At 45.7% G+C, this 27,849-nt stretch overlaps 1 protein-coding gene across 1 annotated transcript in view; it reads left to right on the top strand.

The window, feature by feature from the left end:
* The window catches only part of MYL4 (myosin light chain 4), a 58,421-nt gene that overhangs the window by 925 nt on the left and 29,647 nt on the right, over positions 1 to 27,849 (top strand). The window lies entirely within an intron of this gene.

Here is a 27,849-nt window from a genome sequence, read left to right as displayed (position 1 = left end):
AACCCCCGTGCCCATAAAGCGTCGGAGGGCAGAAGAAAGGGTCGAAATAGCTGGGCTCTTTGGAGCTCCTACCTGTGGGTAAGGAGAGCCTGGTTGACTTGACACCAACAGCTACCTGGATGCACCTTGACTCTGCAGGTCAACTGGCACCATACAACAGGCCTGGAATTTTGGGCAAAGAAGTAAGTGGTGAGCGTTGCCAATTTGGCCAAAATAACAGGCAATTTGTTTACGATAAGTGGCAACATTGTATATCCCTCAAAATCACGAGATTCCTAGCTTTAAAACACTAAAACCTCTTGCACTGTTCTCATTGACAACGTCATCGTAGTCCTCTTCTTCTCAAGCAGATTCTGGTGATCATGTGGTCAGATACGGTCCCCAGCAGCCCTCTACGTCATTAATATCAAAAGCGCTGCGCCGGAGTGTTCAGAGGACGAATCTGCACTATTCTTTTAGAATCAGAAGGCAAACCTGCACGGTCACTGTCACCGCAGTCGAGAAGGACGCTATCAAGCACTGGCAAAGCCAACAGGCGTGATGTTTATATACTGAAAAGTGTTTGCTGGACATGAAGATGGATTTTCTGTATTGTTTTGCAATACTGTCTATAGAAAAGTAGGTAGCATACTTATTACAAGTGTGACATGTGTTTCGCCATAAGGGATTGTGTACTTGGTCGGTCCAGCGAGATGTGTCAGATTTCACTTTGCTTACCAGCCTATGTCCGTTTGTTGAAAGAGCTTCCAACGTAAAGCGATTTGCCCGAGATAATGCAGTTTGCTTAAGTGAGAGGTAGGGGTTTGACCAGCATCAAACAGCTTGGCCAAGTGGGGAAGCTGACAGTGTGTTCTCTAGTTCACATCTGGGAGCGGGGCAGGCAGTCGACCTGGGCCTCCTCCAAACGAGGAAATGCCCAGCTGGCTGCAGGTCTTGTTCTGTTTTTGTTGACCGCTCTAGCTGTCCGGTTTCAAGGGTGCCTCCAATGTTCGGTTATAAGGACACCGGGCCAATGAGAGGGAAGAATTCGCTCTTCAGCATGCCATTTGGCTAAACACAGACAATGGGAGACACAGATTTTCCAAAGACCACACAATTTAGGATGATAGGTCAAGACTGCTCTGGTGGGATAGCGACCTGGGACCTGCAGGATAATCAAAGGTGCTTGCAGAAGGCATATTGCGCTTTCTTATTGGTGTTGGACCCTGTAATCCCAGTGCCTTCGAGTTCAAGAGCAGGTGCCTTGAATGTCTGAGCTATCTTAGACCTGGGTTATCGACTCCAAAAGTGATGGATGGACAGCTCTGTGGCCTTAGGAAAGGGACCTCATAAGCAAATCAGCCTAGCCCCTGTCCCCGAAAGAAGCAGTCCACCCCTACATTCCAGACTATGCGCCCTACACAGGAGGACAAGAAACTTCAAGCATGTTTCTATATTAGTATGTGGATGTGGCTCCTTCACTGAGCCTAGGACATCAAACAACAACACATTGGTGCAGACGTCTGGGAAATACAGAGTTACCTGTAATTAGATATACATTTGGAGCCTGTTAGAGTGTCCCTGGCCTAAACCCCAGCTGAATTTCTGAGAGGATATTGCTTTGTTTCACCAAGCGCTCTTTTTTCCCCCCCAAAAGCACTCTTCCAAAGATTTTAAATTGTGTATCTAAAAAGTGATATTTGCCTGTAAGAGGCACGGTTATCTCATGCACCTTTTTTGAAAATTGGGACGATAAGAGCCTGTTCCAACTGACCGGCACTTATCTCCTGTGCACTAATGCTGGAGAATATTCAAGAGGGCGCGCGGGCTTGTCTGGATAGGACACTGTGCCACGTATTTCCACATAGCCACTGGGGTAAGGCAAGGCTACGTTTTAGCACTCCTGCTCTTTTCCCTATGCATAAATGACCTCCAGAAGGCTTTAACTGACCTGGGGACAGAGATCCTGAAAATTGGAGGAAAAAGATTCTTTCCCTTGTTTACGCGGATGACACAGTCCTGATTGCACGACCCCCCAGGGTGCTTCAGATATTATTGGATGAATTCACACATTTTATGAACAAACTTGACTTGGAGGTTAATGCATCCAAATCTGTGGTTTTTGTTTGTCACCGACTGGAAGTGAATCAAACCCCCTAAACCCGGCTGCGATGCATCCACCATACCCGTGGTACAAGAGTCTGATTATTTGGCCATTCGCTTCAATAGCAGCCTATCGGGTGTGAGTCATTTGGATAAACTTAACATTAAAATGAAACTGGCAATTGTTGAGGTCTTTCGTTTCTCTGGGAGGTGCAGTCAGCAGTCAATGAAAATGTTTAGAAAGTCGGTGGTGAATTATTGGGTTACCCTTTGTCAGATCTTTAGTCTACTGAAAAAGGCTTAAACATGTTTAGGCCCCCAATTTGGCTGTGCACCAAGAACTTGGGTTAATTTTACAGATGATGATGTGCGGTTGAAACCTGTCTTGCACTGGTTGAGAATATGAAACAATCCACAAGCAACTTTGACCAAATTCTTAATCTCTGCTTTGTTAAATATTAGATCTGCACTGACTATACCCTGGATCAAATACATTAAGGAAAGTATTTTTAGCATCAACTCACTAGAGCACTTTATGCCTAATCATTTTTTAACATCTTTGATGGTGATTTGTGTCATAAAGCAACTCCAACTTAGTTTGAAAGCTGCACGAGCAACCTCAGAATTGGTTAAATCTGCCAATCGTAGGCATGGATTCTTCGCATCAATTTCGGTTCAGCAGCACCTTCCCTGATCAGATCATATTTATGAAAGGTCAATTGGTAATCGAGCAAGGTTAACGGTCTACCCATTAATGCAGTAACTTCTAGGTGGTTGGGCACAACTCCTGATATTTCTTGCCCCCTATGTGGTGAACCGAACAAGATTTGCTTCATCGTTTTCTGCCCGGGTTATGCCGATATGAGAGATACCACACTTATTCCCTTACTTGGAAATAAGGGTTTCGTGCCGCATTGGTCTTTTCTACCGGCTGATGGTGGGTACCCCTATGGTAGGACGGATGATGTGAACATTTCTGAAAGACGGGTAGCTAAGAGAAGAACGGGCCGTTTGGCGACCCGATGAACTGCAGCCATCTGTGACCACATATCTGCGCTTTGGCACTTTCCTAGGGTTGGCTCTGTCAAATAAGTATGTTATTTAGTGTTTTTATTCTATCCTTTCCTTTTTCTTGGCAAGAAGGATGATTATTTGCAGTTGCAAATATGCACTGTTAGCACTTTACTGCCCCTGGATTTTTTAATGCTTCTATGTCGTGCTCATAAGGTGTATATCCGTATTTTCTTTTTCTTTTAACTTTTATCAAATTTTAATCTGTTGAACTGGGTATCCTCAAGGTTTTTCGGCATGTATTCAATTTACTGAAGGTATATTTTAATCTAATATGCGAATCTTTTATGGCGGTCTCTGCTGAAATAAAGGTTGATTGGTTGGTGCAGATGATCAAGGCAAAAGGCGTCTCTGGTGGCTTGTGGTCTCATGCAGGATGGCCATCTCAGAATCGCGACTGAGCCGGAGGGTCTTTGTGTAGTGGGGGATGCAAGGGCAGGCTGTTGCTTTCCCATATGCCTTTTTCCCGAGGCGCAAGCAATTGCTCCATCTCTGTGCACCCTGTTAACTTCTGAGCATGCCGGCTCCTTTGTGCTTCCAGGGATGGATCCTGTCCCAAAATAAAAATAAGTAGAAACAACTGCCTTCCTGCCTCACTCCTTCATTGTCCTTAACTGGAGGCTCTCTTTGCGCTTAAGGATGTCCACAGTGGCGTAATGCCCTACCTCCATCCAGGGAAAAATGCTATGGTACAGCGGACCAATCAGAAGGATTTTATGGCCTGTGACTGATAGTCCATTCACGGTTGCTATGCATTAGGTCTGCAAGGGAGCAAAGTCTCTAACCAGTCCTAAACATTCTCTTTGACTCCAGAAAATACCCAGTAGTAATTGTTCTCGGAACAAGATACTGTGACACAACCGGTAAAGTCAACTTCTTAAAATATCTGGGAGGGGAGTTTTGCGTGGCAATTGACTCCCTCTTGGGGATTTCAGTTGATTTGCCGCCACTTTTGATTTGGTCAGTGGGGCCAATGGTTTGGCAGCTTCTTTTGGCAATATCTCAAAGGACAAGCCAATGATGCTTGGTAATAACAAGGTTCTGTGCAGAAGGCACATTCAGAATCCACAATTAATACGTGTCTGAGCCATAAATGCCGAGCCAGTGTAAACAAAAGAACCAATGAGGAAAGTCCAGGAATGGTAGTTTGGGGGCAGGGTGATACATATAGAGAAAGGCGCTCCCAAAACCATGGTCTGGTTTTTAGCAGAAACAAGTGACATGGAAAGCAGCGCTCCCAGCCCTGGTGGCTTATGGGGGCTAGTATTGTAACTGACAAAAACCTGCCAACTATCCATTTTTCATACTGGCAAAACGTTTCCAACTCGCAAATAGATCCTTGCCAGCAGTAAACGCAGTCCTTGTCACACAAACATAACTAGCTGACATTCACTGTTAGATGTGTAAGAGCAACACGTCCCCGTCACCACTAGCCTTTGGCGAGTGACCTGGTGTGCTGTGTGCACACGGAGAAATGCTATCCATGCCAGGTGTTGGGTGGCCTCTATGCAGGCATTTCAAGCATAACAGGCCGCACATAATGAACAGAAAAGTGATATTGCGCATCTCACGTGGACGCTGGATCTGCGCAGACGATGACCCAGTTCATTCTCCATTTACTAGTCACTGCCCATAGGTAGCTCCTGCTCACTGGGGGATGCCTAATACTCCGAAGCTGATTTTGGCTCCTGCTTACCCGATGTTTATTTTAGCTGCTGAGATAAAGCTGTGTACTGTAACCTGCCTAGGTGCCTCGAGCTCTTAGGATAGATGGAGCTATATATACGGATAACCTTCCCGTAAAGTGGTGTGTGTGGTCTGGGGATGGTGTGCATGCTATATATACGGATAACCTTCCCGTAAAGTGGTGTGTGTGGTCTGGGGATGGTGTGCATGCTATATATACGGATAACCTTCCCGTAAAGTGGTGTGTGTGGTCTGGGGATGGTGTGCATGCTATATATACGGATAACCTTCCCGTAAAGTGGTGTGTGTGGTCTGGGGATGATGTGCATGCTATATATACGGATAACCTTCCCGTAAAGTGGTGTGTGTGGTCTGGGGATGGTGTGCATGCTATATATACGAATAACCTTCCCGTAAAGTGGTGTGTGTGGTCTGGGGATGGTGTGCATGCTATATATACGGATAATCTTCCCGTAAAGTGGTGTGTGTGGTCTGGGGATGGTGTGCATGCTATATATACGGATAACCTTCCCGTAAAGTGGTGTGTGTGGTCTGGGGATGGTGTGCATGCTATATATACGGATAACCTTCCCGTAAAGTGGTGTGTGTGGTCTGGGGAGAGTGTGAATGTTGTACCTTGTCTGTAAAGCGATGTGAGGTCTGGGAAGGGACCGCGCTGTATGAATGAGTAACCGGCCTGTAAAGCGATGTGACAACTGAGGACAGACGCTGCTGTATATTTGTAACCTGCTTGTAAAATTTAGCATGGGCTTAGCATAGAAGAGCCTGTTTTATGCATGTTATATTAAGTTGATTCATAGCACACACCGCTGCCATTTCCATGCTCTTGTGGCTCTGTAAAATGGGGTGGGTTGGTAATTTTGGGGCAGCGAGAGATAGGATAGGAGTTGTGCTCATCTGTTGGTGAATTTAGAACCAGGAGTTCTGTGCACGAGAGCTTTCTGGATGTGCTTTTTCCTGCGCACTGGCTTATTATTGTTTCTGGATGGGCGGCATCCAGAGTCTGTGGTGTTTGGTGTCAGAGGTTATTGGGTTTGTGATTTGGTTAGAGAGCGTTGTGCGGTTTGAGTGTTTTAGCAAGTTGTTTCGCTAGTCCGTCTGTGCGTGCATAGTAAGTGTGAAGTGTGGGAGTATCAAATAGAGGAGGGAAATGGTTAGCGTTTCTTTTGTGGTATCTGGGTATTGTGCCGCTGTGCTATTGTTTCTTTTTGTGGCAAATTATTTCACAGTTCATTTATTCTGGGTTGCAGTTTCAGAGCCTTTTTGTGTATGAGGTTTGGGCATTGTATATGGTTGGAGGGCTCTGCTCGTGAGGAAGGTTGTTGTGTAGTTATTGGTCCGTTTTTTATCTCAGCGAGTTGAATAACCAGGTTTTGAACCCTTTTCAAAAAAGTTAGATGATCTTCCGTCGTTTTGATTTCCTTCGGGATCGAGTTCCATAGTTTTGTTATCAAATAGGAGAAGGTGGTTCCTCCAAATTTAGTTTTCTCATTGTGTCTTGATCTGTTTGGAGTTGTGTGCTAGTTCTTCTGGGTTGGTATCAAGTGATTTTTGCCTGGAGGAATGTGTTTCCTGGTCCGTGTAGTGATTTATGGATGGGCAATGCCGAGGGCTTTGAAGTTGATACATTTCTTTGTTGGTAACAAGTGACGATTTCTCAGGGTTGGGGGGGATGTGCTCTCTTGTATTTGGTATCAGGAGTAGTCTTAATGCAGTATTTTGGATGCATTGTTCTTTTTAGTGAGGCGTCCAGGCATTCCTATTTATTTATTTATTATTCACTTGTTAGGCGCTTGTCCAGGTTAATTCTGTTTCAAAGCACCCTCAGGGCAACAGGGAGGGGATATGGGGATGGGAAGCATTAAAATACATAAAAATATTAAAGACAGTGTGGGGGGATGAACCTACTATGCCTTGTGAGGGTTCGGAACGTGCAAGTGCAGGAGGGAGGGGGAAATGGGATAGGTGCCAGGTAGCTCGTGGGTGAGCAACTAGTGAAGTGCAATGTATGGTAAGTGCAAGCCTCCAGGGTGGAGGGTGTGCCGAGGCAAATGCTGAGGCTAGACAGAGGCCATTCCTAGGCAGAGTCTGTTTGTGCAGTCTATTCTTGATAGAAATGATCACAAGGGTTTTGTGCGGGAAATTGAGTTACGGGAGGGTCCATCTTATTAGTTGAAGGAGGTGGAAGCATTTTTTAACCTTTCTGTGGAAAACAGTGAGGACTTTGGAAACTGCTGATATGGGACCTGTGATCTGTCTGTAAAGCAATTCGATACGTGATAGACAGTACTGCATAAGGTGTAAACCAAAAAGCGCTTCAGCCAACACTATTTGCAGCTTAAAAAAGGCATGTGATGCTACCCAGCAGAATGTCCAGTGCTGAAGAAGTGTGGGCTCAAGCTTTTCCATCCATCACTTTTTGGTTTTGTAAGCAAGCCTCCCTAAGTGGGAGCAGGGGGGAGTGGGGGTGTCAGTGGGAAGCCTAGACCATTTCCAACCTTTGTGCCTGAGGGCTCCAGCTGCGCACCACAGATGAGATAGAAGAAGCCGTACATGTCGGAAGTTGCTTATGGACGTGGCAGTTTTGCCTGGGTTGCTCCATGGGGTCACAGGGCAGATACCAGGTTGCGTCTGACTGTCCTTCTATAATGTCACAGACTAGATACAATTTATGGAACGGGAGCATGCTCAGAAAAATTCTAAGGGGATAAGAAAGAAGTATTGGCTGACGTAATTTCAGAAATCACTGTTTGGTTTTCCTGTTCTATAATGTGTGTCTTGTCTGGTCTGGAGTATTGAACGACAGTTATCATATTAGTGATTTACTGACAAGCTGAAAGACAAACAATTGAAACAGATTGTCCCTCTACTTTCTCTCTTTTGCAAAATATTCCTCCCACTCTTTCTCCTTTTCTGCCTGTCTCTGTCTGTCTCTCTCTCCATGTCTCTTTTTATCTCTGGCTCTCTATCTTTCTCTGTCTCTCTCTTACTCTCTCTGTGTCTGCCTCTGTTTCTCTTTTGTGTGCCACTGCCCCCCTGCCTCCCTCTTTGTCTTGCCTGTCTTTGTCTCTGTCACTATACTGGTCTCTGTGTCTGTCTTTCTGTTTCCTGTATATATGTGCCTCCTTGCTCCGCTCTATCACTTTCCTCCCCTTTTAGCGCCCTCTCTTCGTTTTGGTGTCTTTGTCCCAATATCGCTGCTTAACCACCCATGTATCTCCTGGTCCCAAAGTCGCCGTTATTGAACACAGACAGCAAATTCAGATTCTGAAAGGCAACCACGCACACAACGTTGCACGTTACCGTAAAGAAGGCTATAACCGTGGTGACTTTGGCTACATGCAAAACTAGCTTCACCACGTGACCATATTCCGAGATGCTGTGCAAATCACTTCGTTTCACTGCCTCAAAATTAAGAGGCCCTAAAATGTATTAATTTTATATAGTGCACTATGCAAAAAAATCCCGATTCTTAAAGATTAAGTAGACTATAATGTTACGCCAATTAAAGTAATATTGAGGAAGGGAGTGTGGACACGTACAAAAATACTTTCACAAAGTGGTGTGTGTTTTTTGCAGAACAATTTGTTCAAAACCGGTGAGCACATTCAACCCAATGAACCTGGGAGCATGTATGACGGTACATGGCCATGGTGAAATCAATGGCCTCTACTCGCTGATCTTCGCTCTGCTGGAACACACACTTAACACCTACCTGAACAGCAGCTCCAACAGGGGCCTGCCACTAGACCTATCTGTGCTGTCATGAAGTCATGAATAGAATTTGCTAATTATTACAAAGCCTTCTATCGCCTTTGGTCTGACCAAGTCTTAAGGATGAATAGTGTCCCTGAAGTATTCCACATGAATGCATTACATTAGCAAAGTGACTAGTCACTAAGACTCCTACTATAACTGCACAGTTCTGGAGTGGTAGTGGAGCTGTTAACAGTAATACATACAAGTATTTGATCTACACTCCCGATAGCTCCTACTCACTTGAACCTCTGGTATGACCCGAAATTAGACATTTTTATTTTCCTGAAGCGCAGGCTACAAATGATCTGTCTCTTTACTTATTATGCAATGCCACTTCTGAGCCAATGCCCACCCTTGCTAAAAAGTAAAAAAAAATGATATCACCAAACAAACAACACATAGTGTGAAGCACTTTCAGGGCCCATTCCGGTGATGGGGTTGTGGGGGAGGAGGGGTAGAGGATTGGCTGCATAGTGTGGGAAGCCCATCTAGAAACACCAAAACAGAGTTGCTATGCATTGTTCCCACACTAGACAGCAAACCCTCAACCCGGTACATGGGGATCAGTATTCTGATACCCGTGTACAAGCTTGATTTCAGCGAACTGTGCCCGCCATCTTGTTTTCAATGACAGTAGCAATTTAAGATCTACACTGTGCGTGTGCATGCACAGGGGAGTGCACGCCTGCCTCCCACAGCAGCATGCCCTGAATCAACACAAAACGAAATTGACCTGGATTCCCTAGGCCCATAGGAATGTGAGACATCCTCTACCAAGAACGAACAAAAGCTAAAGTATCGTGTACTGCGACCTGTATCCCGCCAGGAGGGCCTCCATCATGTTGTAGCTTTACTTGCTTTACCAAATGAAAATATTTGCGTATCATTCTGTGCGTGCCCACACGGGCAAATCCCCCCCCCCCTGATAGACCAGACGATCTCCTTTGAGTAGGACTACAAACAGCAATGCCACAAATCCTAATCTGCAAACCAAAGAAACTTCTCACTCCTATCAATTGCCAGTCACAAAGCTGACCTGCAAACATTGGTAACACACCCCTCCTCCGCCAACCTGCCAAAAAGAAGACCCACCTGGGACCAATCGTACCTTGGCCTCTCTGGCAGGTGGAATATTTCAGATTTCTTTCAATCTTAACATCGCCTGCTTCGCTTCGGAATATGGTTCTTTGTGATAACCCTGGCAATTCAGGTCTAACTCTCCAAGGTTTAGTTATGTCCCGATTGAAACTGGTATAGCAAACAGTAGTGTGTGGATATTTTGTGATGGCAAAAACTGCAGGTCATACCATCAGTGAACTGAGTAAGGCAGTTCTGTTTACTTGAAAACATTGGGCCTCATTATGAATGTGGCGGAAAGGCAATTACCGGCGCCGTTGTTACCTCTCAGCCACATTACGAGTTCTGCTTGCCGGTGCCGGACTGCACGCGTGGTCTGACTATGCATGCAGACCGGCAACCGCGAGCAGAACTTGTGATTGCACCGGCACCGTGCATGAACGGTGCCGGTGCAACCATGCTCCCGACCCCCATTCTGCCCCATGGTACAGAATGTGGATCGGGAGACTGGCCATACCGGCACCCGCAAATGGGCAATTACCGGGCCATTCATCTCGTAATGGGCCGGTAATGGCCCATTCGCGGGTGCCGGGGCCGGTAGCGAGTTTGGCGGTAGCCATGCCCTTAATAAAGGCACGGCTACCGCCAAACCCCTAATGAGGCCCATTGTCTTACTCATCCCTTCAAACCACAAACCACAAAAAACAATCTTGCTTCTATAAACATTCTATAACTTCTCTCTTTCACACTAATCTGTAAGCCTGATTCTTTGCCTACCAATTATCAAGCTAGAAAGACTCATCCTAATGTGTACACGGGTACGGCATTGCTTCTTAAAGACACCAATGCATATGGTACACTCAATCGTAAACAAAATTAACCTAAAAAGATGGAATTACGCAACTCCCCAGTTACAAATGATTGTCCTCACTGCTAAGCATAATTCCTTTGCCCCACCAATCAGATGCAAGAAAAACATCGATGAAATGCAAGTTGTGGTTATCTTTGCAAGTGCACTCGATCCTACTCCCAAGCCTTCGTTATGGCTGCGCAAATCAAATTCCAGTCACTGGGGGTTCAAATCCACCCTAATGATTCAAATAATTTGAAGTTGAAACTCAAAATTGATCAAAACATTAACGTTATAACCATATGGCAAAGTGTGATTTCTACTACTAGGTCCCGAAAACATTGGATTTGGGAACACTTTATGACCTTGAAGGGGAAAAAAAGCAAATACCCTGCAATTAGACATTTTAAAGGATGTCATAGGGGATACATTGCCGATTTCACTTGTTTTGTTATTGATAAAATTGATCTTCACTTGAGTTTGAGGCAGGCTGGGAGCTGTTGGATCATTGGTTTACATTGTAAGGTACCTGTGGAATTGAACATTGACGAGCAACTGTATAGTTTCTTGGGCTGATATTTTGCAGTCAGCATTGAATTTGAATTTGAAATAGGGCTTGTACAGATAATATAAGTGCTTTGTGATTCATGAACTTAGGTTCAATCATGAGGAGACTAGTGTGATAATGCTCACTATTTGTAAAGAAGGCTTCTGGATGCATGTTGTATGCTTTTGTGATTTTGCTTGGGTAGGCCCATTATGGCCTATAATCGGGTATCCAGATTGATGCCAATTTACGGTATAATGTTTTAAAACATGCGTTTCGATTTGAGCTAAGGTGTTTATAGATTCGCACTAGTCCTTTCAGATTTAATTGACCAGTTTAAGGTGTTTATAGATTCACACTAGTCCTTTCAGATTTAATTGACCAGTTTTGGGGATTTTCGGGTATTCTATCACATTTGGATGATGTGTGTGTGCGCGTGCGCGCGTGCTTTATCGGGCAATGTCACGCAGGTTGGACCGCCTAAAATGTGCCCGGAGAAAGCATGGCATGTGCAGTGCAAAATCCTCCTGTTATTAACGTTGGCATGCTGCTTTTTTAGAAAAAAATGGAATACATAATTTATATATTGTTCTACATACCGTAGAGTGTCCTGGCGAGTGCCAGATGTTATCCTCCGGCAGTCAATGTAGTCTTGTTGCCGGTCCTACCACTGTTGTGGCTGTCCAGTGGGTTTTTAAACAGAAATAAATGCATGTCTCTGGTATGTGCTCTTTTTGACAACGCGGGAATACAAAATTGTGAACATGCAAATACTTCTAGCCTTAAATGCTTAATTTCAGGGGCTATGGCGCATTTGCAAAGTTCTTAAATTGTTGTGATGGGTTAGCTCATTCTGTCCTGTTCTTTTCTGTGGATTCTGTGACTTGTATTGTTTTTCGGTAACTGTCCCAGGATGCAAAAAGCGAGGCAGGAATGGGAAGACTACCTGCACCTGCCGCGGGGGAACCTTGAGAACTCTGCACGTCATTCCCATGTGATTGCTCTAGAAATAAAACCCAGTTGCACTTTTCTAAAAATATAAATATGCTGCATACTCACATTGGCTTCAAAAGAGACTTCTTCCATGAAAATGTCTTTTTAGCCTCATTTGCATTCTGGGCAATTTTTTGGGGTGAACTACCACCTCTAATTGCTACCACCGCAGGAAGTATTTAAAACAAAAAAAAAGAAATAACACCTGCCCAATAGGAACAGTAACGATATTTCTGAGTTACCGCTGGTGGTGTTGGAAAAATACGACTTTCTTTGTGTTTTATTATTTTTCCTTGATATTGGTGGCAGTATTAGATAGTGTTTCATACACTATTCAATATTATTTTTAGTGCACAAAAGGTTGATCCTTTTATGCGTTATATGTAAAAGGTGGTAAGAGGGTGGGCATCAGAAGTACCTCCTTTCTTACCATATCCAATGTCACAAGACAACAGTTTGTTTACTGTATTGAAGGGAACGGCTTGTACTTCCTTTCTGTACAGCAGGAAAACTTTGAAACAACTCACATTTTTTTTATTAAAGTGTTGTATAGTTAATAAAAACCTTTAATAACATAATTAATAATCAAGTACACCCATTAAGCACACTGCATCATTAATATCATATTCAATTCATAAAAGCCACACTTTCAATAATCGACATCACATAAAAAATTGCTTCAGTCATTTTTCGACCTCATTCCGCATGTAATACTTTAGGAAATTGAGGACTGAGCTGTTTTGAGTAAAGGAATGCCCACGTCTGATCCGAACATATAACTTCCAAAGGGAATTTGATGTTAATGTAGCCTTTGTCGAAGACTGGTTTGGTCACTGGACATTTAACAATGAATGCCTTGGTGTCTCAATCGCCACTTGACAGAGTCTGCATCAGCATTCTGTATAGGGTAATTTTTGCCAGGCTCCCAATCTCGATAAGGTAGGCAAATGCCCCAATCGCAATTGCATAATGAAACGGGCGTACTTTTCCATTGCGGTTACACTTTATGTAGCTGAGGGAAATCCCTGTAAGGGAAAGCCTGGTAAACATATCTGCTGTATAATATTTTAGAGGATAGCCAGATAGTTTTTATCTCTGTCCCATATGAAACACCTTATTTTTAATTTCCCCTATCGCCAGTGTTATGTTGACCTCGTAACCGATATCTTTAAAAACAAAAAAAACATCTTTCCTCCAGAGACCCAAGGGGGAATGATACGAAGTATCTTCAATTGTATGTTTAAAATTACTATACATTGACTCCTCCTTGTCCTCTGCCATTCCCAGTTTCAAGTACAAACTCGCACTATTAACTTAGTTAGTGCAGTCCATCCCAATTGACTTCCTTTGGCTTCCCCCAGAGTGAATTTAGGTAACCCCAGTAGCTCTCTCCACATCCTTGCCTCTAAAACAGTGAGCCACACTGTTTCTTTATACGTGTAGTTTTAGAGGCCTTAGAGGATCCACACTACAATACTGGAATTATATAGCCACCTTCAAACCTAATATAGTTTCTTATGGCGTTAAATGTTCTCCTGGTCTTATTTATCATTGTCTGCCACACCTTCACTCCATTGTCTGAGTGGTAGTACGGGGTGCCCAGATATACATAGTTGTCTACTACCTCAACAGTCCGATTGTCAATCTTCCAGACAAATCGTGCTTTCCTTTCCCCAAAGGTCATCATTTTTAATCAGACCATTTGCCTCAGAGTACCTCTCCAACTCGGTCAACGAGCGTTGCAAACCCATTGCTGTTGAGTCCAGAAGTATTGTGACATCTGCATAGGACAGCCAAGATTGATATTGATATTGATAGTTCATTTGTATCGCGCTTGTACACAAGTGTTTCAGAGCGCGACAAGGCAAGGGAGGGGAACAAAGGAGAACAAAAAACATTGATCTTACTAGGCCGGTGACATTGAGAACACACAAGTGCATGGGAGAGGGAAAGGGAAAAAGTGCATGGAATTGATATATGTTGGGAGCCTATGCGGGGAGGAGAATTCCAGTACTCCGTCATACATTCATCTAAATTCGCCACATATGGATTATAAAGAATGGGTGTGAGTACACACCCATTTTTCAGGCCGTGATTAGTAGTGATGCTCTCACTCATTTTACCCCCCTGGTTCAGTCGTAATTTCACGCTAGTTCCAGAGTACAGTTCTTTAAGGAGGTGTACAATGGCAGTATTCAGACCCCATTTCTCTTGTTTCCACCATAGGCTTTCTCTTATTACCGTATCAAAAGCTGCTTTGTAATCTACAAAGCATACGCAGAGTGGGGTGCTACCCCTCCTTTTGACCCTTCTTTCTAGGAATTTCAGCACCCAAAGGTTGGAAAGCATGCTGTAGCCCTTCCTGAAGCCAGCCTTTTGGTTCTTTAGGATTTGCTGTTGTTTAATAAACTGGTTAATGTTTACCATGAGGATTTCTGCAAACACTTTGGAGCAGGCATCCCCCATCGCTAATAGTCGGTAATTTGTAGGCTCATCTCTGGGTCCTTTTTTATAAACAGGAATCAGAATTGACTCCTTCCAGCTGTGGAGTACTACCTGTATCTGGTCCCGGAGCTTAAGTTTGGAGACCAGCCGAGTAATGATTTCAATTGTCACCTCACACCCACTACTATCATGATATTCTCCCCCTAACATAGGTAGCCGTGCCCCTTCAAGAGGGGAGCTATAAAGAGCTGTGATATGGACTGACCAAGCAGCTGCGGATATGGGATTTATTTCCTGCCCTTAATCAGCCCCGGCCACCCATCTATTGTACAGCAGCCAAATAACGTGTGTATCCTTGCCACGGAGCACTCTATATAGGTTAAACCATTGGGCGGCAGCTAAAGTGGTGTTATGTTCTGTTACTGAGTTTTTATATTTCATCCGGATGCTTCTTAGGTTTTTAGACTTATCAAGCCGCATTCTCTTTATTCTACGCACCTTTCTTATACCATTTTCTTCTTTACCGCTATCATGGGGTCATATACTAGGCTCTTGGTCTCACTCCCCATATGTCTTGTCTTCTGCTGAAACATCTGCATCTCTTCCAACACATCGTTCTTCACTGCTTCAATGCTGGATGACTTCTCTGTATTAACATAGCTTTCCATACGTAATCGCGCAGTTAATCTTGTGTTAAACAATTGAATTTTCTTTTTTACCATGAGATCCTTGTACCTGAGCTATTTATTCTATAAACCCCCTCAATTCTAAGATTCCTATGGTTTCCATGATTCAAAGTTAATGTAGTTAGAGCATGATCACTCCTTTGTCAGTATTACCTCCAATTTAGTGATCTTTGTAAAAGTTAACATTGGTGGCAATGGAATAATCCAACCACGAGCAAGCTCTACCATGGCTCCAGGTATATATGGGGTTGGTCTCACCATTCTTAGATTTACAAAGTTGGTATAGGCTGTGAGACTGTATTAGCCCTGTCCAATGATCCAGTGGGCCAGGACTAATGTCAGCTGGAGGAACCCCCTGCACCCCAAATGTATTTCTGTATGGTTGATCAGAATTACTGGTTCTGTGATGGTTCAAATCCCCCATGGTAATGTGTAGGCCAATTTGATTAACCTGCAACCAGTCACTGCAACCAGTCATTTCTAATATTATCACATAGATGTACTATCTCTAATGATGCAATATGGCCAGGGGGGATATATATATTTAATAATAGGACCCGCAGGTCTAGCCCCTTCCTCATCATTTCCATGACTCCAGCCAATATATCAGAGTTCGTAATTTCTGATAATTCTGTCAGTTTAAGATTGCTTCTAGCACCCAGCATCATACCTCCATAGGGTCTTCCCATAGCATTTCTTCTTGCAGGCCTATAAATGAAATGGTATCCATCAATAATGACTTTGCCACACACACACACATGTTTCTTGCAATGCAAAAATGGCCATACTCAAGAGGTGTCCGAGTCCCTCCCTAGCCCTCATAAAAGAATTATAACCCCTGGTATTCCAGGAAAGAAGTTGCAATTTAGTAAATTCTGGTCATTGTTCTTCTTCTCCCCATTGGTTATAAAACGCCTCACCATTGGGGTAAACGATACCTCCATTAATGACCCCAATCACCCTTCTCGCAATTCCATCTATATCTAGTTCCGTCAATTGGTTTCCCTTTTCAATCTCTTCCTTTCTACTTAACAATTTCTTTCCCGGAGCCAGGAGTACCTCACATTTCTTAAACTCATAACCAAGCTCTAAAAACCGTGTGGCATAAAAAATAATCAATTCATAAACCATCGGCGAGGCAATATGAATCCAAGCCCAATTAGCTTCGGAAGCAGTCTGGAGTATTTCCACCAATTCCAAATCGCTAGAGCAGACAGCTCTAAACTGCAGCAGTTGGTACAGTAATTCCAGCATGTTAGCCCGATTCAGGCAGGGGCTATTTCTAGTTGCATATACGTCGACAATTTTAATCTTCCTAGTCTTACATTTCTTGACATCAATGCACGCCAATAAATCATCTGCGCTTTTACAGGATTTTTTCTTATTTATCATCTTAGTTCTCGGTTTATTGGAGGCTTGCTAGCAAAGACTCTCCTGGGGCTTTTCCTTCTATGCTCCGTTGGAGCAGTGTCTTCACTCTGGACTCCTTTAGTGGGATGGTTCTCCAACCAATTGTCTAATGGGCCTTTCAGGTTACATATTTCTGGTACCTTCCAACCCCGCTCTTTTCGGTTGTTCAGTGAGGAGTTCTATGTCATTTTCCATCTCAGACTCTAGAAGATCTTCAGTAGGGGTGTGTGCCAGTGCTTGCGCAGCTGTTATCAATTTTTCATTTGTACCCCTCTTCTTCGACACTCTTTTTTTAACTTGGGCCTGGGGCTTAGTTTTCAGTGCTTCCCTTTTATTTCCTGGTGAGTCTCCTTCTGGGTTATCTCCTGTTCTCACTGCAGCTGCTTGGTTTAGTATACTTCCATTCTGTGGACAATGGGCACCGCCTGTTCTTATTTCAAGAGGGGAGCTGGACATTTCCACCACAGATTGGTTCTTGGCTCCATCTTCTCAGTATCAGTATTGCGGGCCAGTACTGCATCCACCAAGATCGCCAGTCCCTCCTTTATAATGAGCTGTTCTCTAGCCAAGTTTGCACACATAGGGTAGAGAGCTTTCAGAATTGTGATGTTGTCTGGCTCTCTACGCTCCTTCTCTTCAGAAAACTCAGAGGACTATAGATTAGTAGAAGATCTAGGTTTGGGTCACTGCCCGACACCATTTCAGATTGGTTAGCCGCCTCTCCCTGGAGGCTAAGAACAAGCCTCAGTATTGAATGGTTATCTATAGGGGGTAGCCCAGATGCATTTATCATTTCCTCTGTTACCAGTTCCTGCGAATGGCAGGGCATAGGCGCAGATGCCATGGCAAAGTGTGGTGGAGCTTCAAAGTATTTTGTGATAGATCTCTGTGTATTTGTAGGAGGGATTTTATTAGTGGCTAGATATTTATGAATCGAGTCAGTCAGTCCAGCCACTCCTAATTTCCCTCAGAGCTTTTTGGTAGTTGTTTTTACCTGTTTGCCGCTTGACGCTTGCCGCTTGGGTCTTAATGATAGCGCGCTCCCCACTTCGCAGCACGTATTGTTTCTTACTTGCTGGCATAACAATGGTGCAGACATTTTTCTATAACAGCGCTCCAGCCTGTTACCAAATGATCCGAGCCCGCCAACGGAGGTCAATACTAGATCTCTTCTTCTCAACCTGTTCCAAAACCAAGAAATTGTGCTTCAAAACTCGGAAATGTCTGGCAATATATTTATACAGTTTCCGTGGTCGAGAAGTGAGGGAAAAGGCGCCAACAAAGAATCAAGGGTTTATACATACAGTACTTGAATCGATAACTGTGGACGTCACAACCAATGGACGCAGTCATTCCAGTTGCTGCCAGGTTTACACATTTGTCAGGAGTGCTATTTCAAAAAAAGTTCGAAATTATCTTACACAGAATCAGAGGGTTCAGTGCTTCAGACCTCCCCCAGAACCCAACAGACCTCAGAGACCCCTCTGCCTCCACTCCGCCACGCACGCTGCAAACCCAGTAACTATTGGAACGTGCTTGTTTAGGGTATGTCTCCAAAGAAACATATGGGTAGCTGTGGTGAGACTGCTCACCCCACACCTTATGGGACCATAATGTGCACACAATTCCTCTGACACCTGGGGATAGCGGGCTAATGGTCCAAGGTAGCGTTGTTTTCAAACACCGGTACCGGTAATCCTCTGACTCGCTGGCCTATGCTAGGCTAATCGTATGAGATAAAGTAGTTTCAAACTGCTGGGCACACTGCTGCTACTTTTCGATTTATGCTGCTGCCTGCCGTGCTTACACCTCAATGTCTCGGGATATTTTACAAAACTGGCATATAATGTGGGCATAGCTGCAGCAGCATGGGCGTTTTACAGTGGCAATGATGGCATATTGTGGTCGCTTCCATCTTGAAAATGTGTACAGTGGGAAGGCTGGCATATGTTGTGGTCACAGCATTAGATGCATTTTACATTGAGAATGGCGACATACATCGTGAAAGCAACATCATGAAAGTGATTGTCAATGCGGACATGTAATGTGGGTACAGATGTTATGAAAATGTTGTAAAATGCTATTGTGTTCTGTTGGTGACATGCATTTATTGTATTCTTCCATGTGTTACCTTCCTGAGTCCACTGTAAATTGCATGGTTTTCTTCACAATGTTTCAAAAAATGTATGCTTTACTAATGCTCAATTTTGACTTCTCGTTTTAAAACCATTCCTTTGATCCCCCCCAGACCCCTATGGCATGTTTTGCCTGCACACTTTATGATGGTAAGATATACCCGGGGATCAGAATAGTTGCTGACTACCGGATATGAAAAAACACTAGGCCTTCCTCTCCCTCCTGTGAACAAGGTTTACAGAGGGAAAGGATGAGATTCGGGGGTATAGGCCTGGTAGGCGGGAACCTCGTCATTGTCTATCAGCGAGAACACAAGCTTTACAAAGGGGAACGCTGCAGAGGAGCACCAGATGTCCTAGACGTCAACCCCACTAGACGATTTCCCCATGTTTCCTCATGCGGTAGCGATTGTTTCCCCCACATGATTGTGCTCCGCTCCTCCTTCAGCCTGCAGCTGCTCTGTATAGTCGCCAGCTTGTTGTTACAGCCCCGCCCATTCTATGCAGGTGTCATAATGAAGAAACCCTCAATTCCAATTCCTTAAGCACACTTGTAGAATGCAATTATGTACAAGATTTTGACTAAGCCAAAAAGTAACTGGATGTAACCAACCCTCAAGCAATTTCCTTTGTTCAAAGTTTGAAAGTAACTGATGTAACCAACTTCATCTTGCCTAAGATTGTATCTGTACCTGTAACCATATTCTAAAGTACGAGCGCCCAGATGCCCCAGGGTTAGGTGCGCTATACAAATGTAATAAATAAAAATAAATAAATCCTGCTCCTTAATCCAGGGTCCAGCTTAATTGGGACCCACAACCTCTGTTGCAAAGACGCTGTGCGCTCCTCGCTAGTGAAGCTTTTCCTCTGACTCTCTAGCCTGCAGGGTATATAGCAAGAGCAGGATTGTTGCGGGACATTCACGGGCATTCTGTGATGTCCACTGTGGATGCCCCCATTATTCTGTCTTCATATGGACGGCAGACTCCCTCCACAGAATATACCCACATGCAACCGGTTGATTCACGGGCCCTGCAAAAACATAACGTTGCAAATTTGGGCAATATCTCATCAAGGACCACACAGATGCGTAGCCAGGATTGTCTAACAAGTGGGGCTGAAAGCTAATATTTTTGGGCCCACCACAGTGACATTAACATCTGTAAATGCCCATACAGCGCTGTTGAGTGGGCATTTACAGATTTTGGGTTGGGCCTTGCCCACTCAGGTCCTACCATGTCTACGCCACACTCTAAAGGGGTTCCCTTCATGCAGTCAACATCTTGGCTGAGTGGAGTTTAACACGTGCTCTGGTGGCTCCAGTTTCCCTACCCTAGCAGCCAAGCTTTGGAACGCCCTGCCTCCTCACCTAAGACTCATTGAATCCCACCTAGCCTTTCCTAAGGCTATCAAAACCAGACTTTGTGTGATTTAAATCTGTATCCTCCACTGCCTATATGCCTGCCAAATTGTAACTAAGAGCCTCTGGCACCCGTATGTAATCTCAAATCTGTGTATCCTCTGTAACAGCGCCTCGATGCCTTTTGGGCTGCAAGTGCGCTTAACAAATGCAAATAAATAAATAAATAAACATTGGGGGTCTCTCCATATGCTTTGTCCCTCTTGCCAATTCAGGGACCTTTTGGTTGGTGAATTGAGTCCTTTAACATTCAGTGTGTACACACAAAGACGTTCATCCCTTCCCACCTTGTTCAGGTCAACCATAGTCTCACATCGAATGCTCTCCGGCAAGACGGTCCACCTCCTACAGCAAGCAATGTCCCCATGGGTAAACAAAAATCAAACTGAACATTCCCCTCCCCAACTGTGTCCCCTCCCCGACTCTCCTCGTTCATCCCCAGCATTCCCCCGCCTAGCACCCCGAACCTATTACCCCACCTAACCTCCCCTCCATCCACACTCCCTGTGGCACCCGGTCCCGACCAGTTGCCGCCATTGGGCGAGAACCAGACCACCAGTATGACCCGAAACACTGGGTCAAGCACATTTCCACCTCTAGAACAAGAGCCCCGTCCATCTTCCAATGCTCCAATAACTTTCATAATAACCCCCCCCCCCTCCACCGATCCCAAACTGCTCCACCCTTGAACAGGGTCCCAACTCCGTTTCCCTCTCCTGGGATCCATCGCTATAAAAAAAACATCCCCATCAACAACCATCAATGCCTCAGAGACTCTGGCGGAGACGGCACACGGTTATAGACCCACACCATCTGTAGTGATCAACCAGCTCAGAAAGGAACGCTGGGGGGAGTTCAACTTTCAGAACTTCCTTGCACCGGGGACCTCGCGCCTGCCAGATCCTTTCTTTTGCCATTGTCCGTCTCGCGGGTCTTTTGCCTCTCCTGGCCCCACAGCCTCATCTCCCATCAGTTCTCTCATGACCCTCTTAAAGTAATCCTTGGTCACCAACTTGAAGTCATATCCATCCACCTCGAAAAAGATAGAGAAGGGGAAGCCCATCTGTACCTCACTCCTTTTTCATTCAGCCATTTTGTAAGTGGCATGTACAAACACAGCTGAGCCAATGTGAGGGAAGACATGTCCTTGAAAACCATAATCTTGGCGTTACCCACTGTCCCAGCTCCTGCTCCCCTCGCTTTCCCAGGGATCTTCTTCTTGTCGGAATAGTTATTCAGGCGAGCCAGAACTGAAGTTGGACCCCTACCTGCCCCGCCTGCTCTATGCACCATGTCAATTTTCGGCTCATCAATTGTGTCATCTCCGAAGAGAGCTTTACCCACCTCATGCACCAATTTCTGTTGGTCTCTCTCCGTTTCACCCTCTTTTTCCGTGACCCCAAAATCATAAATTATTCCTCCTTTGTCAGTTTTTGAAATCATCCATCTTAAGTGTAATTTCTCCCTCACTTCTCTCCAGCTCTGCAATTCTCCTATACATCTGAAGCTCCAGTGTCGAGAGCGATGTCTGGTTTGTCTCCACAGATTGTAACCTTTCATCCATATTATCCAGCCAAACATTAATCTTTTCCACTTTGTTTCCCATGTCCGCCCTCATACTGCGTATCTGCTCCAGCAAGGAGGCAATCATCGTCATTACGGGTCTGGCTGTAACCCTGCCGGTGCTACTGGTGGGTTGCCACTGGATTCGTAACATTTTACCGGCGCCTGACTTCCTGGTGCCACCGGGACATTACAAGCCCCAGCAGCACAGGAAGTCAGGCGCAGGATTTCGTAACTCCCCATTCCATCAAGTCCCATAGGACTCTATGGGAGTGGGAAGATGGAAGTACCAGCACCGTTAGTAACGGTGCCATCGCTTCTGTGAAAAGTCTGCCTACAGTGGCTGCTGCGCTTAGCAGTGTCAGACCTGTCGGGTGCAGTAGCCCCGGCAGGCAAACTTGTAATTTGCCGTTTCGGACCGGAAATGTCTTAATGAGGCCCAATAGCTCTTTTCGTGGAGACCGGGTCATCCCTTTCCTCATGCATGTTATGTTCCGACCTACAACTGAGCCTCTCGGGTCTGGGCCTGCAAGTACTCAAAATGTTCCAGTCTCAATTACCAGTCTGTGTGTTGCGGGGTTCCTCCTATCGAGCCAGGACTGATAGCCCACTGATTGGACCCCCTATGTGCCCACTCTCTCATTGCAAGGGCCCACAGCCACGCCAACCCCCTTTCAAATCCAGTATGGACCTTAGGCCTTGCTCCATTAGACCTCCACCAGACACAAGGGACAGGGGCACCAGCCAACTCCTTCAAAACACAACCTGCTGTGCTTGTTACAGTTCCACTCACTCCAGGGGTCTGGCAGGTCAGCCCAGGATGCAGGAAGTCTTTCCAGGTTCTTCTGTCACCACCACCACCAAGGCTCCACCGCTAAGCCCTGTAGCCCAGGAAGGCAGCCATTGTACAGGGTGGGGACACGCGCCTGGTCGCTGCCCGGGGACCTTGCACCCTGTCATTCCTGTTCTGTTGAGTGGGATGCAAGCCTTCTCAAGGCCTCTATGGGTGCCTGCTGCTGGGTGAAGACACCAAGACATCCCCTCTCCGCTTTGCTGTGTTTAAATCACCTGGCAGCCCCCGCAGTCAACCCTGGACCCCCCAGCGAGTGGAGACCCGATGCCAGGGCTCGGGGTGCCCCCGTGTCACCAAATTAGTCTCTGGGCGAGGCATTCTTCATAAGCCCTCTGGGGGGGGGACCTGCTCCTTCGATGGTCCACCACAGGCCGTCTCACTTCCCTCCTGCTGCTTCTGGCCATCCGCGAGCGGGTGGTCCCCAGTGCCTGCCGGTCCGCTCTGCACAGTGGGCCACTCCCCGCTTGGCTGGTCCCTCTCAGCCGGGTGAAGGGGTTGCACACCAGGGGAAAGCTGGTTGCTCCTCTGGGCCGGGAGGCCAACCCTCTGCTACTGCCGGGGCCGCCTCCTCCTGGATCAGGCCCTCCTCACGTACCAGGTGTGGACGCTGAGGTCACATTGCTCTGTGGAATTGAAACGCCTAAAGCTGGCCGATTCCCTTTCACTTTGCAGCGGCAGACTTGACTACACCGTATCTCCCTTAGGAAGTCGTAAATCTGTCCTCAACTTCGGGACAGGGTGCCTGGGACCCACACCGTCGATATTGTCCAGCTAGGGACCGTCAGGGTGGGGTTTAGAGTAATAGTCTTCGGATCGTTTGATGACAGAATGCAGAGGGGATGCCAAAGTTTAATCTTCTGTAATGGAACAGGCCTTTGTATGTTGCAAAAGTCGAGATGTGATGTCAGCGAATGGGATCCTTGGCTGAGATCTAATTTGGTAAATGTGTCTGCTTTATTGAGTCATATTATCATATCTTTCAGTGTGTGGCCAGGTTGTAGTTCTCATTCAATCGTTGTGTCTGGAAAGCACATATCAACACAAGTCTAATTTGTCCAATTTACTTGGGGATGATCTTGACTGGAGAAACCCCTGGTGTGGGTCCAGTGGCAACTTCATGAAGTCAGCTGCCAGGAAACTCTTCAGATGCCATTTCTTGTAGGTGGAAATCCACTCTCCTGGGGTGTTAAGGTACTGGTTTCATAGCATTATTAATGTGTAATCTTATTGGCAGGGCATGGCTTTTTCTCAGACCTGTGATAGGCTGTGTAAACCGGGTCTGTAGCAATGCTTTCGACGTGGGTATGCATAGATATTGTTGGTGAGGTTGGGGCATCAGTTTGTCATGTTGCTGCAAGTATTCTCTGAGTTCTATACTTCTTGCAGTTTTGTAACAGATCTGGCATCTACTTACAGCTAACGTTTTAAATGTGTGATGACCGAAACAAAGGTTTAGTCTTCATAGCGAAGTACACAAGACAATTGCCTGACTCATTTTGGGTTTCTTTCAGTACTCTTCTGGAATATTCTTGTTTTGGATGGAATCAGTCTGTTTTTTTTGTTGAGGAGGCGGAATTGTCATTCACTCATTATGTTGACGGTGGAACCTGTATCAAAGATGAATTCTGAGTCAAGGCCATGAATCTGGAGGGTCACCTTCGGAGAGGTTTCTACTTCAGCCGCACGTGCCAGGAGATACATATTCGTCCGTAGGTTCATGTACAGCCTGCAGGTCCTTATGTTGTGCATCTGATGGTGTCTCCAGTGTCATGTTCCTTAAGGCATATCACAATGATGTGAAACATTCTGGGCCTAGTGGTGGGAAAGGTTTTCCTCCACTACAGATAGTTTGAAAATAGTTTTGGTGTCTGCATGTACCGCATCTTTGGCCTAATGCGGGAAACACACCTTTGCGTGGAAAGGAGAAACTACATCTCTAGCACAGACATTGTGGCTGTTTATTTGTTGATATATGTGCTGGGTTGGCAATTAAGTTTCCTTGGGCCGCAGCTAAAACCAGCTCCTGGGTGTCCAGCATCGCCCAGAAGGTAGGAGCCACCAATAGGTAACCAGGTGCTATGTAATGCTCACCTGATTCTCGCAGAGGCGCCGGTCTTGACTGGGCGACTACCGTATCTTCAAAGGTGATGTGCAACACCCGGTTGGCTCTTTGGGCTGGACCTCTGTGCCCTGTATGCCTGACGTGCAGAGTAAGATGTCTGCAGATAGAAAATACGGGGTTAATGAACTGGGGTTATTGGGGTGTCCCTATCTCTTTCCCCTTCTCCTCTCCTGTAGACCCCCACAGGTTAACGCTCTCACCTTAGGTAAGTGAATGCCGAGCTCTCCATCTGCCTCGGGGCAGGGTGCTGTAACCAGTTTCTTCACTGGATAGGTAGCGCAGGCCTCTTGACTTCAGAGGACTGCTGTCCGTCGTTTACTGCACGAACGGTATGTTTCGAGTAACTCAAATGTCTTTAAAGTCTTTAATAATGATGTCTCTTGTTTTGCAGGGTTCCGGCGATGGCGGATGATGGGCTGAAGTGAGTTGAAGATGGAGCCCGTGTGATGGATAGAAGCGCCTGGAAGCACGTAAGTAAGCGCTTGTTGCCAGCTTCACGATGCGCTCTAACTGTCTTTTTATTTTGCAGGTACAAGTTCGGAGCGCGGCAGGGTGCCGGAATACCCATGTGGAAAGGAGTAATGGCACGTGAGTATTAAAGTTCCCCAATGTCTTTAAACGCACCTTGTTTTGTCTTTCAGATGCGGGATGCAGCGCCGAAGGCCTCCGGAGCGCGCGAAGAGTTGGTAAGCTTTTGCCTTTCAGATGCTGGAATGCAGTTTGAAGACCTCCGGAGCGCACGAAGAGTAGGTAAGCCTTTGTCTCTCAGATGCCGGAATGCAGCACGAGGCGTTGGTGACAGCCGATGGACCGGGTAAGTGAAGAGCTGTCACTGAAGACTGTAATGCTAACCTGTTCTTTCTTGTCTTTATAGGTGTTGCTGAAGACTGGATTCAGGATGGTAAGCCTTTTTCCTTAGGCCCAGGATCAGATGCAGAAGACACGATGAGCGTTCTGCTGCAGAGGATGCAGAATAACGCAAAGCAAGATTCATCCACCGGGTGTGGTTTAAATAGCCTCCTGTAGTGCTTAGGTGTCTCCTTCCACAGCCACGCCTAAGTAAGAAAAGAGTTCCTGGTAAGAAAAGAGTTCCTGCCTTCCAGAAGAGTTCCAGTGTTCTGAATCTAGGGAGTGGCTCCAGCCCCACCCAACAGGAAAAGTAGTTCCAAACAGAAGAGGATCAGAGGCTCAACTGGCAGGCAAGTAAGCAGCATGGTCTGCTGCAGGTAAGTCCACCCAAGCATTATGAGCCCGGCGCTTCCAGCGCTGGGACTGGGCATATTTATGAGCCTGGTGCCACTGGCGCCAGGACTGGGTCCAAAAGGTCCCAATTGGGACTGGTTGGCACTCGGAACCTGGGTTATGGATCTGCTTCCAAGGGAGTTGGGAAAACCCTGACCTTTTGGAAGCAGAGATCATGACAGTACCCCCCCTCAAGGCCCCTCCCAAACCGGGCTTCTCCGGGGGTTTTGGCTTGTCAGGAAATGTTCGGTGAAATCTTTTGATTAGGCGAGGAGCGTGGACATATTCAGCAGGTTCCCAGGATCTCTCTTGGGGGCCGTAGCCTTTCCAGTCAATTAGGTAGAATAGTTTAGATTTGGAGATCTTGGAGTCCAGAATGCTTTTGACTTCAAACTCGAGTTCTCCATCAACTAGGATAGGTTTTGGAGATTTGGTTAGTCGGGTTTGAGGTTGCACGGGTTTTAATAGAGAGACGTGGAAGACCGGATGTATCTTCATGTGCGGGGGCAAGTCCAACTTGACCGCTACTGGGTTTACTATGGTAGTGATGGAATAGGGACCAAGGTATCTTGGGTTGAAGGTGCGTGGCCCTTTTAGAGATAGATATTTGGTGGATAACCAGACTTGATCCCCTACTTGATAGTGAGGGGCTTCCTTCCGATGTTGATCTGCTCCTTTCTTGTATTGTTCTTTAGCCCTTTGAAGGTGAGAAACAGCTTCCTTAAAGGCTTGGGTGATTGTAGAATGCAGGTAGTCTACTGCTGGTGTTTCAAGATCTTGGAGGGGATCCAACTCCGAGGTTCGAGGGTGACTGCCGTACAAAAGAAAAAATGGGGTTTTCCCAGTTCCCGAATGGACAGAGTTATTGTAGGCATACTCGGCTATCCAAAGGATATCTTTCCAAGTTTTTTCAGTTTGTTGCAGCATGCAGCGTAAATACTGTTCCAGAGTTTGATTGGTCCTCTCGGTTTGTCCGTCGGTCTGAGGGTGGTGACTGGTCGATAGTCTCACATCAATTTGAGCCGACCGACAGCAACTTCGCCAAAAATGAGAAATAAATTGACTACCTCGATCCGAAATTAGAACCGAAGGAAAACCGTGCAGTCGGACGATGTTTTCGAGAAATTCTCGGGCCAGAGTTGCTGCTGTTGGCAAGCCTTTGAGCGGAATGAAATGCGCCATCTTGGAGAATAAGTCCACGATTACTAGAATCGTATTGTATCCGGAGCATGGAGGTAGATCGGTGATGAAGTCCATAGAAAGCGTATGCCAAGGGCGAGGTGGGATGTCAATAGGGCGTAAGAGGCCTGCTGGTCTTTCCTTTTGACTCTTGTTTTGGGCGCATACTCCACAGGACATTATAAAGTCTCTGATATCTTTTTTCCAAGACGGCCACCAGAAGTAGCGCTTGATCTTTTCTGAGGTCTTGGCCATACCGGGATGTCCTTCCATTAAAGAATCGTGATAACAAGAGATTACTTTTTTCTGTAAATCTGTGCTGGGTAGGTATAATCGTTCTTGGAAATACAATAAGTTGTCCTTTACTGCAAAGTCCTTTCCCTGCAGATGCCAATTCTGTATGTCTGCTGGAGTTACAAGTTGCCTGGCTTTATCCTTAACTTCCTCTATGGATTCTGTGGCGATTACACCCAGAATTCTTTGTTCGGGAATGATTGGTACAGGTTTAGGGTTGATCAAGTGTTCTTCCACTCCCATCCGAGAAAGGGCATCAGCTTTACCGTTCTTTGTACCAGGTCGATAGGTAATTATGAAGTCAAACTCGGCAAAGAATAATGCCCAACGGAGTTGTCTAGAGGATTGGGCTTTTGCGGTTTTCAAATATTGCAGGTTTCGGTGATCCGTAATCACAGTAACGGTGTGTCGGGC

This window comes from Ambystoma mexicanum, chromosome 13 (genome assembly GCF_040938575.1).
Source record: "Ambystoma mexicanum isolate Mex_15411 chromosome 13, UKY_AmexF1_1, whole genome shotgun sequence".
Lineage (NCBI taxonomy): Eukaryota > Metazoa > Chordata > Amphibia > Caudata > Ambystomatidae > Ambystoma > Ambystoma mexicanum.
Note: the sequence above shows the minus strand (reverse complement) of the source record. Positions and strands in the feature narration are given on the sequence as shown.